Here is a 12567-nt window from a genome sequence, read left to right as displayed (position 1 = left end):
GGGAAGGTAAAAGAGAGAAAGAAAAAGAGCAAGAAAGAAAGCTGCAAGCACCCCCCCGAGCCCCCCAGGCCGGCTGCAACCTTTTAAAACACGCGCGCCGCTTCGCAGCTGTCTCCTGAAGCCGAACGCGGAAGTTAGCATTTGGCTTCAGGAGACAGCTCCTTGGCGCTTGTATCTCGAATTTGGGCTTGTAAGTAGAACAAAAATATCTCTCCCCTCCCAGCTCTTATCTCGAGTTGCTCTTAAGTAGAGCAGCTCTTATGTCGGGGTTCCACTGTATATGAATATTTTTTTCTTTTTTTCAAAAAATGTAACAGATTGAAAAAAAGTGGGTAGACACCCAGATGAAAAAAAAGAAGAGAAATGGTGGCAGCACTAGTTGCTAATGTAACACAAATCTAAGATAGTTCATGTTTTTATCTTATTTTACATGGGAAAACTATTTCTATTAGGGAATTAGCTAAATGTTGGAGTGAGGGGGATTTTTTTTTCTTTTCTCTTTCCCTTTCTCTGTAAATAATGATGAATATGGGATCTATAGAATGTTAGATATTAAAGATATATTTGGGGTTTTTGTTTCTGTTTTTAAAGTTTAGTACTTTGATCATATTTATTATTATTATATTGTATAACCTGGAAAGTAAGACAAGCGGGCAGATTAAAATAATGACATAAAAGGAATGCCTGTCCAACCATGGGACTGAGATCCTGGAGGACCTGCCCACTGCCTAATTAATTTTAAGTGAAGTAATTAATAAATTAACTGAAACTGAACAACTCATTGGTCCCACCTCAATTAATTTAAACAACATGATCAAGTGAACGTTTCCTTAAAACGATTTAAATTAGTCGTTCAGCAAACCCCTTTATCAATTCTGAATTGTTGCTGAATAAGTGAAATTCCTCTATTCCTGTATGTCCCTGCCCAATTGACTTGATAAAATTATGGAAATGCTTCACGATTTTTCGTGTCCTCCCTGTGTGGTGACCAAGTTAAGCATCTCTGTATCATTCAAATTTTGAATATATGCTGTCAAAACGAGCACAATTAAAACCCACCTCTGTCGTCAGGCATGGGGGAACTGAGATATTCTTTCCCCCTAGGCTTTTACAATTTATGTATGGTATGTTTGTATGTATGATTGGTTTTAAAATAAGGGTTTTTAGCTGTTTTAGTATTGGATTGTCGCATGTTGTTTTTACCACTGTTGTTAGCTGCCCCGAGTCTACGGAGAGGGGTGGCATACAAATCCAATCAATCAATCAATCAATCAATAAAGAAAGAAAGAAATTTGGCCGACCGTGCAATTCAGTGAGAATATTTCATTCATTCAGATCTTGGATGTGTTATTTGAGTGTTACCTTTATTTTTCTGAGCAGTGTGTTTCTATGAGATGATCTTTGGGATTTCCTTAAAAGGGACACTCTGTCTTATATTCTTCTTTTCACTTTCAGATCCATATCCCGCGAAATGTAGACTTAAAGAAGCAAAAGGATCATGTAAACAAAGTTTATTTCGCTACTTTTTCAACATAGGAACTAAAAAATGTAGAATATTTGTTTACGGTGGATGTGGAGGCAATGCCAATAACTTCAAATCTTTCCAGGAATGCATAAGGGAATGTCAAAGTCATGGTAAGGAAGAAACTGAAATCTTTCCCTTGGTACACGAATATATTAAAAAATTATAAGCTTTCCTATTAATAATACAGTCTGCCCAAAACCTTCAGATACTGTTTTTGTACATCATAAAGAGCAATAAATGAATCACAATCAGAATAGAGTTGGAAGGGATCTAGGAGGTCATCTAGTCCAGCCCCCCTGCTCAAGCAGGATAACCTATACCAGTGATGGTGAACCTTTTTTTCCCTTGGGTGCTGAAAGAGCGTGGGTGCATGCTATCGCTTATGCGCGAGTGCCCACATCCATGCCTGGGGAAAGCAAAAACAGCTTCTCCCTCCCCTCACCCCAGAGGCCCTCTGAAGGCCAGAAATGGCCTGTTTCCCAACTTCTGGTGGGCCCAGTAGGCTTGTGCTTTGCCCTCCCCAGGTTCTAAAGGCTTCCCTGGAGCTGGGGGAGGGTAGAAACACCACCCCCATCCCCCCGGAGGCTCTCTGGAAGCCAATAACCTGTGCAATCCAAAAATCAGCTGGCCGGCACATACATGCATGTTGGAGATGAGCTATTGGAACAGCTCATTTGCCAGCAGATATGGCTCTGAGTGTCACCTGTGGCACCCATGCCATATCACTGTCCTATACCATTTCAGATGAATGACTGGATATCCTAACCTATACCACAAGGGTCCCCAAACTTTTTACACAGGGGGCCAGTTCACTGTCCCTCGGACTGTTGAGGGAGGGCCGGACTATAAAAAAAACCCTATGAACAAATCCCTATGCACACTGCACATACCTTGTTTTAAAGTAAAAAACAAAATGGGAACGTACTATTTAGAGGGGGGAGAAGGTCTGAAATTCATATATGTTTATGTTTTGTTTTTAAATTTCTTTCGTTAACACCTTATTGGCTATACAAGGTTTTCTTGGCTTATGAAAAATGTACAAAGAAAGAAGGAAGCACTTTGGCATAATGGTTAATACGTTAGAAATATAATTGGTGTTGCACTTTTTGAAGGAACATTAAGGAGGGAATTTAATTAAAAGAAAATGAATGTAACTGGATGACAAAATTAGAAAAAAAAATGTTTGCAACTTTTTTGATGATTGATATTAGTTACTAACAAAATACTGCACTTCATTCATGGAAAATTAGATGGCACACTGTGTTGTTTGAATGTATGTTGAGAGAAAAATTTAAAAAAATTAACCCCCCCCCCAAAAAAACCAGTCCTTCCTTCCTCTGTCCCTCCATTCATTTCATTCTTCCTTCCTTCCTTTCTTCCTTGTTCCCTCCATTTCTCCTTCCTTCCTTCCTTCCTTCCCTCCTTCATTCCTCTCCACTTCTCCTTCCCTCCCTCTCTTTCCCTTTTCTTTCTCTCTCTCTTTCCCCTATGCTCTTGTCACTCACTGGTGGGCCGGAGAAATGGCCTCAGTGGGCCGCATGTGGCCCGCGTGCCATAGTTTGGGGACCGCTGCTATACCATTTCAGACAAGAGACTATCTAGTCTTTTCTTTAAAATCTCCAGGGATGAAGCGCCCACTAAATATCAAAGCAAGCTGTTCTACTGGTTAATTGTCTTCACTGTTAGGAAGTTTATCCTCAATTTCAGGTTGTGTCTCTCCTTGATTAGTTTTCATCCATTGCTTCTTCCATCCATTGCCCCCTGGTGCTTTGGAAAATAATTTGACTCCCCTCCTCATCTCAAATACTGGAACGCTGACATCCCCTGATTCATCTTTCCTCTACACCAGTGATGGTGAACATTTTTTTGATCAGGTGCCAAAAGGGGCATATGGTGCAACAGTGCGTGCATGCATGCATGCCCACACCCATAATGCAATGCCGTCACGCAGCGGTGCACCCCGCCAAATGTGTGCAAGCCTCACTGAAGCCTCCAGACTTCAGTAGGGATGGCAAAAGCAGCCTCCTCTGCCCTACAGAAGGCCAAAAATCAGCTGAACAGTGAGCATGTAATGCAGTTATTTGAGAGCTTCTAATGGCAATTGGCAATGATTGAAATTTGAGTGCTCTCAATATGTCAGTTTTCCCTTTTTCTGACCTTTGGAGCAGATTGCTCAGGATCTATTTTTCCAGTAAATGATCAAATATTCACATTTTCCTGTACTCTGGAGTCAGAATACAATATATATTCACAATATATTTTCCTCTTTATATTTTCAGGTGTAACATGGGAAGAAATGTGTTATCCTGCTGTACACAAAGGGACATGTACATCTTCGGTTCGTCGTTTTTATTTTAATACAAAAACTGGAAACTGTGAGGAATTTATTTATAGTGGATGTGGAGGAACTAAAAACAACTTTATAACTTGGTTTGAATGCAGAGCTACATGTCTAAATTCTGGTAAGGTAGAAATTTTAATCTTTCCCTTGTCATAATCATTAAAACAAATAACATATTACTCTTGACTACAATCACTCTGAAAACATCTCAATATCTTTATAAATGACCTAGATGAGGGAATGGAAGAGGAACTCATCGAATTTTGAGATGATATTAACCTGATGGGAATGGGCAACACCCGGAAGATAAACTCAGCTTCCAAAAACTGGAACAATGGGCCCAATCCAACAAGATGAATTGTAATGTGGAGAAAAGTAAAGCTTTACATTTGGGCAGGAAAAATCAAAGGTATAAGTATAGATTAGGTGAGACCTGGCTCAAAAACAGTAACTATGAGACAGATCTTTGAGTTCTGGTCAGTGAAGTGGGTGTGGCTTATTTTATGGGTGTGGCTTGATGGTCATGTGACCAGGTAAGAGTGGTTTGCCATCCATGTGACCAGGTGGGAGTGACTGAACAATCAGGTGACTAGGGGTGAGTTAAATGTCATGTGACTGGGTGACAAAACTGAATTACAAAAGGGGATCACATGACTCCATGACTGCAACTGTCATAAAAGTGACCCAGATGCCAAGCATCTGGATTTTGATCATGGGGATGCTGCAATTTTTTTTTCCGGGGAAAAGTTTTTTTATTTTCCCACACCAATCACATATGCGATATAATATACCATCAATCTTAAAATACAATACAATAATAAAATTTTTGAATTGGGTATTCATAATGTGTCCAATGCTACCTCCTGTACATTTGACATCTGGATAAAAAAGAATTATTCAAATGCATTTAAAAAGCTATTAACTAATACAGATTCTTTTAGCTGTTTCTTTTCTTATTACATCTGATCATTTAGGCCGCCATGCTTCAATCTCCTCGATATATCCCTAATATCAATTTCATATATACAGCGATCCCTCGAGTTTCGCGATCTCGATCTTTGCAAAACGCTATATCGCGATTTAAAAAAAAATATTAATTAAAAAAAACCACTTCCGCATTTGGCTTCAGGAGTCAGCTGGGAAGCGGCGCGGCTGTTTTAAAAGGTCGCCGCCGGCCTGGGGGGCTTCCCAGCACCCCCCCGAACCCCCAACCCGGGTTTGGGGGGTGCTGGGAAGCCCCCCATGCCAGCGGTGACCTTTTAAAACAGCCGCGCGGCTTCCCAACTGAGTCCTGAAGCCAAACGCCAAAGGCGAACTTCTGCGTTTGGCTTCAGGACTCAGTTGGGAAGCCGCGCGGCTGTTTTAAAAGGTCGCCGCCGGCATGGGGGGCTTCCCAGCACCCCCCCAAACCCCCAACCTGGGTCTTCCCGGCCGCCCACGCAAAGGGGAAACCCTGGCTCCTCGCTGATGCCCGCCACTCGCCCGTCCGCCAGCAAGAGGGGAAGACCCAGGGAAGGTTCCTTCGGCCGCCCAACAGCTGATCTGCTCGGTAGCGCAGCAGCAGCGAGGAGCCGAATCGGGGTTTCCCCTTTGCGTGGGCGGCGGGGAACGCAAACTCCACCATCTGCGCATGCGCGGCCATGGGAAAAAGGGCACGCATGCGCAGATGGTGTTTTTACTTCCGCAACCCTACATTGCGAAAAATCGATTATCGCGAGGGGTCTGGGAACGGAACCCTCGCGATAATAGAGGGATCACTGTATTTCTTACCATTACTTTTATTGTAATTGCCCTTTAAAAAAGAAAAGAAAAAACCCAGAATTCTCAGTCATAACGACTAAATCTTAAATTTTATCTAACTGTTACAGGGATCTAACATATTTATTTATTTATTTATTTATTTATTTATTTATTTATTTATTTATTTATTTATTTGAGTTGAATGTCGCCCCTCTCCATAGACTCGGGGTGGCTCACAACAGCAATAGAACAATTCATAACAAATCTAATAATTAAAAAAAACATTTTAAAAACCCCATTATTAATCAAACATACATACAAACATACCATACATAAATTTTATAGGCCTGGGGGAGATATCTCAATTCCCCCATGCCTGGCAGCAAAGGTGGGTTTTAAGGAGTTTACAGAGGGTGGGGGCAGTTCTAATCTCTGGGGGGAGCTGGTTCCAGAGAGTTGGAGCCACCACAGAGAAGGCTCTTCCCCTGGGACTCGCCAAACGACATTGTTTAGTCGATGGGACCTGGAGAAGGCCAACTCTGTGGGACCTAATCAGTCGCTGGGATTCGTGTGGCAAAAGGTGGTCCCGGAGATATATCAATTCCAAAGGGGAGGAAAATCCAAATAATTTATCATAAACGTCCCAATTAGCCCAATTAATAATAATTCCTTTTGGTAAGTAAATAAAAAATAAAAAACTAAAAAGAAGAGAAGAAGAAGAGAAAGAAGAGAAAGAAAAAAGAAAAGAAAAAGGAGAAAAAGAAGGAAAAGCAAAACCCCTTTCCCCTCTTCTTCCATGTATCTCTTTTACCCTGAAATCAATTAAATCATCACACCTCATTTATCACTGTAAGCCCAATGGAATCATTGTGCCCTACTCCAATATGTGAAATCATCGTCCCCTATTATAAAAAATCACTGTAAACCCAGTGGAATAATCTTGCCCTACTCTATTATGTCACTCTAAACCCAGTGGAATCATTGTGCCCTATTCTAACAAGTCACTGTAAACCCAGTGGAATCTTCTTGCCCCACTCTAATTTATATCTCTGTAAACCCAGTGGAATCATCATGCCCTATTCTAAAAAATCACTGTGAGCCCAATAAGATCCTCATACCTTACATTAATCATATCTCTGCAAATCCAGTGGAATCGCTGCACTCTAATCTATAAAATTATCTGAAAACCCAGTGGAATCATCAGTAAAACCTGCTCCATTTTATGGGACAATAAATCAAATAAAAATCTCATACCCTATTATAATATAAATCACTGTAACCCCAGTAGAGACAACATGTCCTCTCTATTTATATCAGTCTAATTTATAACTTTCTATAAACTCATAAAAAGTTATAAAGTATAAATTATAGTCCACCTATCTTGCTTAAATTCAATAACTTCTATAATCAATACTTCCCTCTATCATTAATAACTTTCCTTAAGATTAAAAAATCATCCAATATAATCATCATTATTTTCTATCTCTTAATTCTATTATTCCAATAAAACATAATTCATCCACATATAACATTCTCCTAATCTTTGCTTATCTTGTAATTAAAACTGCATACCTATAACATTTCTTCTCAGCCTTTCCCCACTCACCTCTCTCCCATTAATATTAGAATTAATAAAATATTAATATCCAAAATAATCATAACCATTTTCAATTTTCATTGTCCTGTTTTCATTGTTCTATTGTTACATTTTTCATTATTTACCCCAAGAATATATCATAACATATCTTACATATACAGCTCAATTAATACTCTTGTATCTTACTCATAAATTCCCCTTCCAAATGTCATTCATATCCCCAATCTATATTCAATCTCTTCTCAGTATCATTTCCATATTCATTAAATTCCAAATAAATTTAAAATTCATCATTTAATTCCCATAAATCCCATTCATCATTTTACAAAATATAATTCTTCTAATTTATAATTATATCATATCTCAATCTTCTTCCTCTTCAGAAATTCTGCTGCCATCCATATTTTCTCATTTGCAAATTTATTCCAAATTACAAAGGCTATTTCTGGTAATAATATCCATTGTATGATTGTACTCAAATTCTTCTCATGTTTAATTTGTTCTAATATTTTTTTGCCAACTCTGTGATCATATCACTATCAGCCAGTTCAGGTACTTCTTCTCATGAAAGTCCTTGTTGAAAACAGAAGTTGTTAGCTTCCTCCGCTCTCAAAGGTAAACACATAATAAACACATTCCAATCTCATAACCAAAACAGATAAAATCTACCACCAAGGCCAGCATCTGCTGAGCACATGAAATGACATTTTCCTTGTAATGACTCCTCCAACAAGTAGATGTCAAGCTCTCGTCTCTCCATAATTCTAGCATTTTTAGTTCCATATTTAATTCCATATTTAATTCGCTTTGTTGCACAATAAAAAACCAACTTCTTAAAGGGGAAAAAAGAAAAAAAAGAAGATACAGTGATACCTTGTCTTACAAACTTAATTGGTTCTGGGGTGAGGTTCGTAAGGTGAAAAGTTCATAAGACAGAATGTTGTTTCCCATCAATCAATGTAAAAGCAAATAATGCATGCAAACCCATTAGGAAAATCCAAACTTTAAGGCTTAAAAAAAAAGCAGCAGGGGGACAAAGTGAAGGCTAACGGAGTGGAGACAGAAAGCGACGAGAAGCGAGGAATGGAGGTCCTAATGAAGGCTAACACAGCCCCAAATCTCTCCCAAAATTGCCCCTTCAAAACCGTCCTATGTTGCCCCAAATTCCTCCAAAAATCACCAGTCCAAAAGCTTCCTATGTTGCCCCCAATTCCTCCAAAAATCGCCAGTCCAAAAGCTTCCTATCTTGCCCCCAATTCCTCCAAAAAGTGCCAGTCCAAAAGCTTCCTATCTTGCCCCCAATTGCTTCTAAAATTGCCCCTCCAGCCACTTCCTATGCCACCTAAATCGAGGTCCTAATGAAGGCAAATGGAGTGAAGAAAGGCAGCAAGGAGATACGAGGCATTTAGAAAGGAGAGGTGAGTTTGGAAGACTTTGGAAGTGATTTGGGGTGGCTTAGGAAGCTTTTGGGGGAGCGAGTTTTGGAGGAATTTGGGGCAAGATAGGAAGCTTTTGGACAGGGGATTTTAGCAGTGAGATGGGGCAAAGGAAGCGGCAGGCTGGGGGGGGGGGGGGTTGGCAGCAGGATGGGACACCTGCAGGGAGCAGAGGAAGTGGAGGGCTAGAGGGGAAAGTGGCAGGGAAATGGGGCAGCTCCTGCGTTCTCGACCTCAGGTGCAAGCAAAAGGGGGCAGGGAATTCCAATGGGTAATTCTCATGCAAGCAAATGGGAAATCCTTGCGGTGACAGTCACAGGTCAGGGGAATCCCTTTGGCAGCCAGAGAGCGCATGCGCAGTACAAGAGCGCAGGCGCTATAAGGGAGCCCACAAACCCAGGCTCAGTTTCGTAAGACAGAAAAGGTTTTTAAGACGAGGCAAAAAATCTTAAACCCTGGGTTCGTATCTCGAAAAGTTTGTATGATGAGGACTTTGTAAGACTAGGTATCACTCTATAATGCCTTAATAGTCCAAATTCAGAATCTTTAAATCTGCTTTCTTTTAAATATGCTGTAACTGAAGCATCCGCTATTTACTGCACCGCTAAATAGCCGCTTTCTTTCCCATTTCTGGCAGTTAGCTCCGTTGAGGGGGAAAAAAAATTAAAAACCCATTCCCAATCCTTTTTAGGCCGAAATCACTCAATAGCACACTGCTTAATTTTTCTTTCACCACGCAATCCCTTAGAGTGTCCTCTTCCTAGGTGTTACCGCTCAGCTCCAATCCCTGCATTGCGTTCTCTCCGTGGCTGATTCCAACTCAGTCATGGCTGCCTGGCCAGCTTCGCACCACCGCTGGTGCAAGACTAGGCTGGTATGTCTGGTGGGGTATGCCAACCCCAAACCAGACCCCGGTAGTGTCCCCTGCATCACCTCCCCTTCAGGGAGGATCAGGTCTCGTTCAAAAGAACCAGAACTCCCGGATGGTGGGGATTCTGAGTCCCTCCATAGAAAAAGGGGGAACTCTGTGTTGCCATGGCCATTTAACCCCACTCCGTCTTCACATCTGGATTTTGATCATGGGGATGCTGCAATAGCCCTCATGGTGAAAAATGGTCATGTCAAATTTTCAGCACAGTTATAACTTTGAACAGAAGCTAAATAAATGGTTTTAAGTTGAGGACTACCTGTAAGTAGGCTTGCACAGTGCCTTATTCTGAAAGCTATCACTTGCAAACCACAACTGCTCAATCTAAGAAAGGGCATGAGGTCAACTTAATGCAAGAGCATTTGCTGTGATATAGTTTTCTGTTCAACAGCCAAGAGGGAGAATCCTGAACTGGCTAAAATATCATAAACTTTGAGACTTTTTCCCCTCGTACAATTGTTGGTAACTTAAAAAAAAAAGAAAAAGAGGAGAAGCATTGGAAATAGTTCTTACAAAGCCAAGAGAACATTCATAAAACATAAATGCATTTCAAATAGATAGTGTCAGTTTTATGAACATATATACATTAAAAAAATATTGCATTGGTTTTTTAATCCTTCGTCCCCTTTATCTCAAAATTCCAGTACAAAATCAATCAGGAGTTTTGTATTATTACAAACTTCATATCTATTGAAAAACCAATTCATTATTTAGCTTTTTTGCTCTCTATTTATTATTTATGGATAAGGGAAAACAATCCACATAATCTGTCCTCTCGAAATATAATTTTATACCTATTCTTGAATAGTAATTGGAGGTTCTGCAGGGAGATTCATTGAATTGCCAGAATGCAATTGCTACTATGAATCAATTAAGCAGTTATCCCTCTCCCTTATAATGGTCAAAAAGCATTCCAAAATGTTAGGTCTGGCTTTGCTGTCTTACTTTAATCAAAAAACATTAATGTAGCTGACACAGTAAAAATCATAAAGGCAAATAGCAATACCAAAAATTTATTGTGGCCAAGAAGAGCAGCAGTAATAACAACTTGCTGGATTTTATGTGTTGAAGAAAACAAACAGTAAGGAAATTGTTGTGATTCAGTCTGAGGCTCCTCAGGGAATGGCTGGAACTCTGCCGGCTCCATGCTCAGAGGGGGAGGACGAGGAACAGGAGGAGGGGGAGGACCAGGCAGACGGGGAAGAGGAATGTCAGGACGAGGAGGAGGGAGAACAACCTGAGACCCCGGGGGGGGGAGCTCTCCCCAGCGAGTAGCCTGGAATCATTAGATGAGAACGCACAAGCCATCATAGATATGAGGCAGAGAAGGGCAGCACAAAGAAGGGGACAATTAGCCAGGTATTTCCATCCCTAATAGGCAACAGCTGGGTTTGGGTGTGGTTCTCCTCAGAAAGGTTGAAAAGGCAGGCCCGCCCTTCCTGTATTGTGGAGAGTTATCTTTTGGGAGTCCTGTGACCTTGCTTCGATCCTTGGCGTCTCTGATTCTGGCTTGTGGCCTCGAAGGCTGAAAACTTGGGGGAGGCGTGGGTTTTATTATCTATAGTGGTGTGTGTGCCAGCAAGAAGCCTGTTGTATTGTCTGGCCATCGTGACTCTTCTGTGAAGCTTCATAGCATTCCAGTTTGTAAGAACAGTTTTTGTTATCTGTGTTTGTTTTCAAAGATATAAAATGACTTTGCTTTTTATCAGCGTGTCTGCCTACTCTTTTTAGTTGGTGTTGGCATCTGGGGGAACCCAGACAGAACAGGAAATAATTATTATATCTCAGAAAATTCTGTTGACAATTATTGCCAGCAACTTCAATCAATCAGCTGAGTGCCAGGAGGCAGATAATCAGTGGCTTGTGCTAATCAGGCTCTGCTGTTGCGTGGGGCTAAATTAGATGTATAAGACACACCTAACTTTTCACCCTTTTTGGCGGGTGGGGGTGATAAAAAGGTGTGTCTTATACTCTGAAAAATACGGTAATTATAGTATGCCATCTTCTCTGAACTAAGTTTGAATTCTGTGTGTTTCTCTTTTTTTCACCCAGTGTGGGCTAATTAGCTATCAAAATAAAATGTAGGAATGGCTGATTTTGCACATGCTATTGTTTTAGTTCAGGCGGCTGACAAAGGAAAAATAAGCAGGCTAACCACTCTGCCAAACTTAAAGAGGGACAAAATGCTGTTCAGAGAATCCCACCTCATGCAGTAAATGTATTCACACTAGTTAAACTTGGCTAGTACTACCTCTTCTGGAGAATCTTATGATTCAATTTATTTGGGTGACAATGGTGTTATGTATGTATTTAAACAGTGTATATGCAAATGTTGAATGTGTAAGTAGAATTATGTAAATACAGTGAGTATGCATACTGGCTGCGGATAGGCTAAGCCGCGGCCAGGAAATTCAAGAGGCTGTCAGAGCCGCGCCTATACAGGAAAACTTTTTAAAAAGGGAAGAACAGCCACACGGACTCACTCTTGCCTCACGATACTTTGTTATACTTTGTTACAAGTTCTGTTCTGTTCCAGCCAATTCCTAATAAATACGAATCAGGCTACAATATGTCTCTCCTCATTCCGAACTTAACACTGGCAATAAGTGATGGCGAACCTTTTTTCCCTCGGGTGCTGAAAGAGCATGCACGTGTGCTATCACTCATGCACGAGTGCCCACACCCATAATTCAATGCCTGGGGAGGGCAAAAATAGCTTCCCCTGCCCCTCGGAGGCCCTCTGGGGGCCGGAAATGGCCTGTTTCCTAACTTCTGGTGGGCCCAGTAGGCTTGTGTTTCTCCCTTCCCAGGCTCCAAAGGCTTCCCTGGAGCTTGGGGAGTGTAAATACACCCTCCCCCATCCCCATGGAGGCTTTCTGGAAGCTAAAAATATCCTCTCAGAGCCCCTGAAAGCCAAAAATCAGCTGGCTGGCACAGACATGCATGTTGGAACTGTGCTAGGGCAATGGCTCGTGTGCCAGCAGATATGGCTTTGAGTGC

The 12567-nt window shown here is 41.1% G+C and overlaps 1 non-coding gene across 1 annotated transcript; it reads right to left on the bottom strand.

The window, feature by feature from the left end:
- Positions 1-940: 940 nt before the first annotated feature.
- LOC139175108 (U6 spliceosomal RNA) lies at positions 941-1046 on the bottom strand. Its single transcript, XR_011560471.1, has one exon. It is a non-coding gene; the product is annotated as a U6 spliceosomal RNA (small nuclear RNA).
- Positions 1047-12567: the final 11521 nt, after the last annotated feature.

Source organism: Erythrolamprus reginae, chromosome 12 (genome assembly GCF_031021105.1).
Source record: "Erythrolamprus reginae isolate rEryReg1 chromosome 12, rEryReg1.hap1, whole genome shotgun sequence".
Lineage (NCBI taxonomy): Eukaryota > Metazoa > Chordata > Lepidosauria > Squamata > Dipsadidae > Erythrolamprus > Erythrolamprus reginae.
This window is presented reverse-complemented; position numbering and strand designations above follow the sequence as displayed.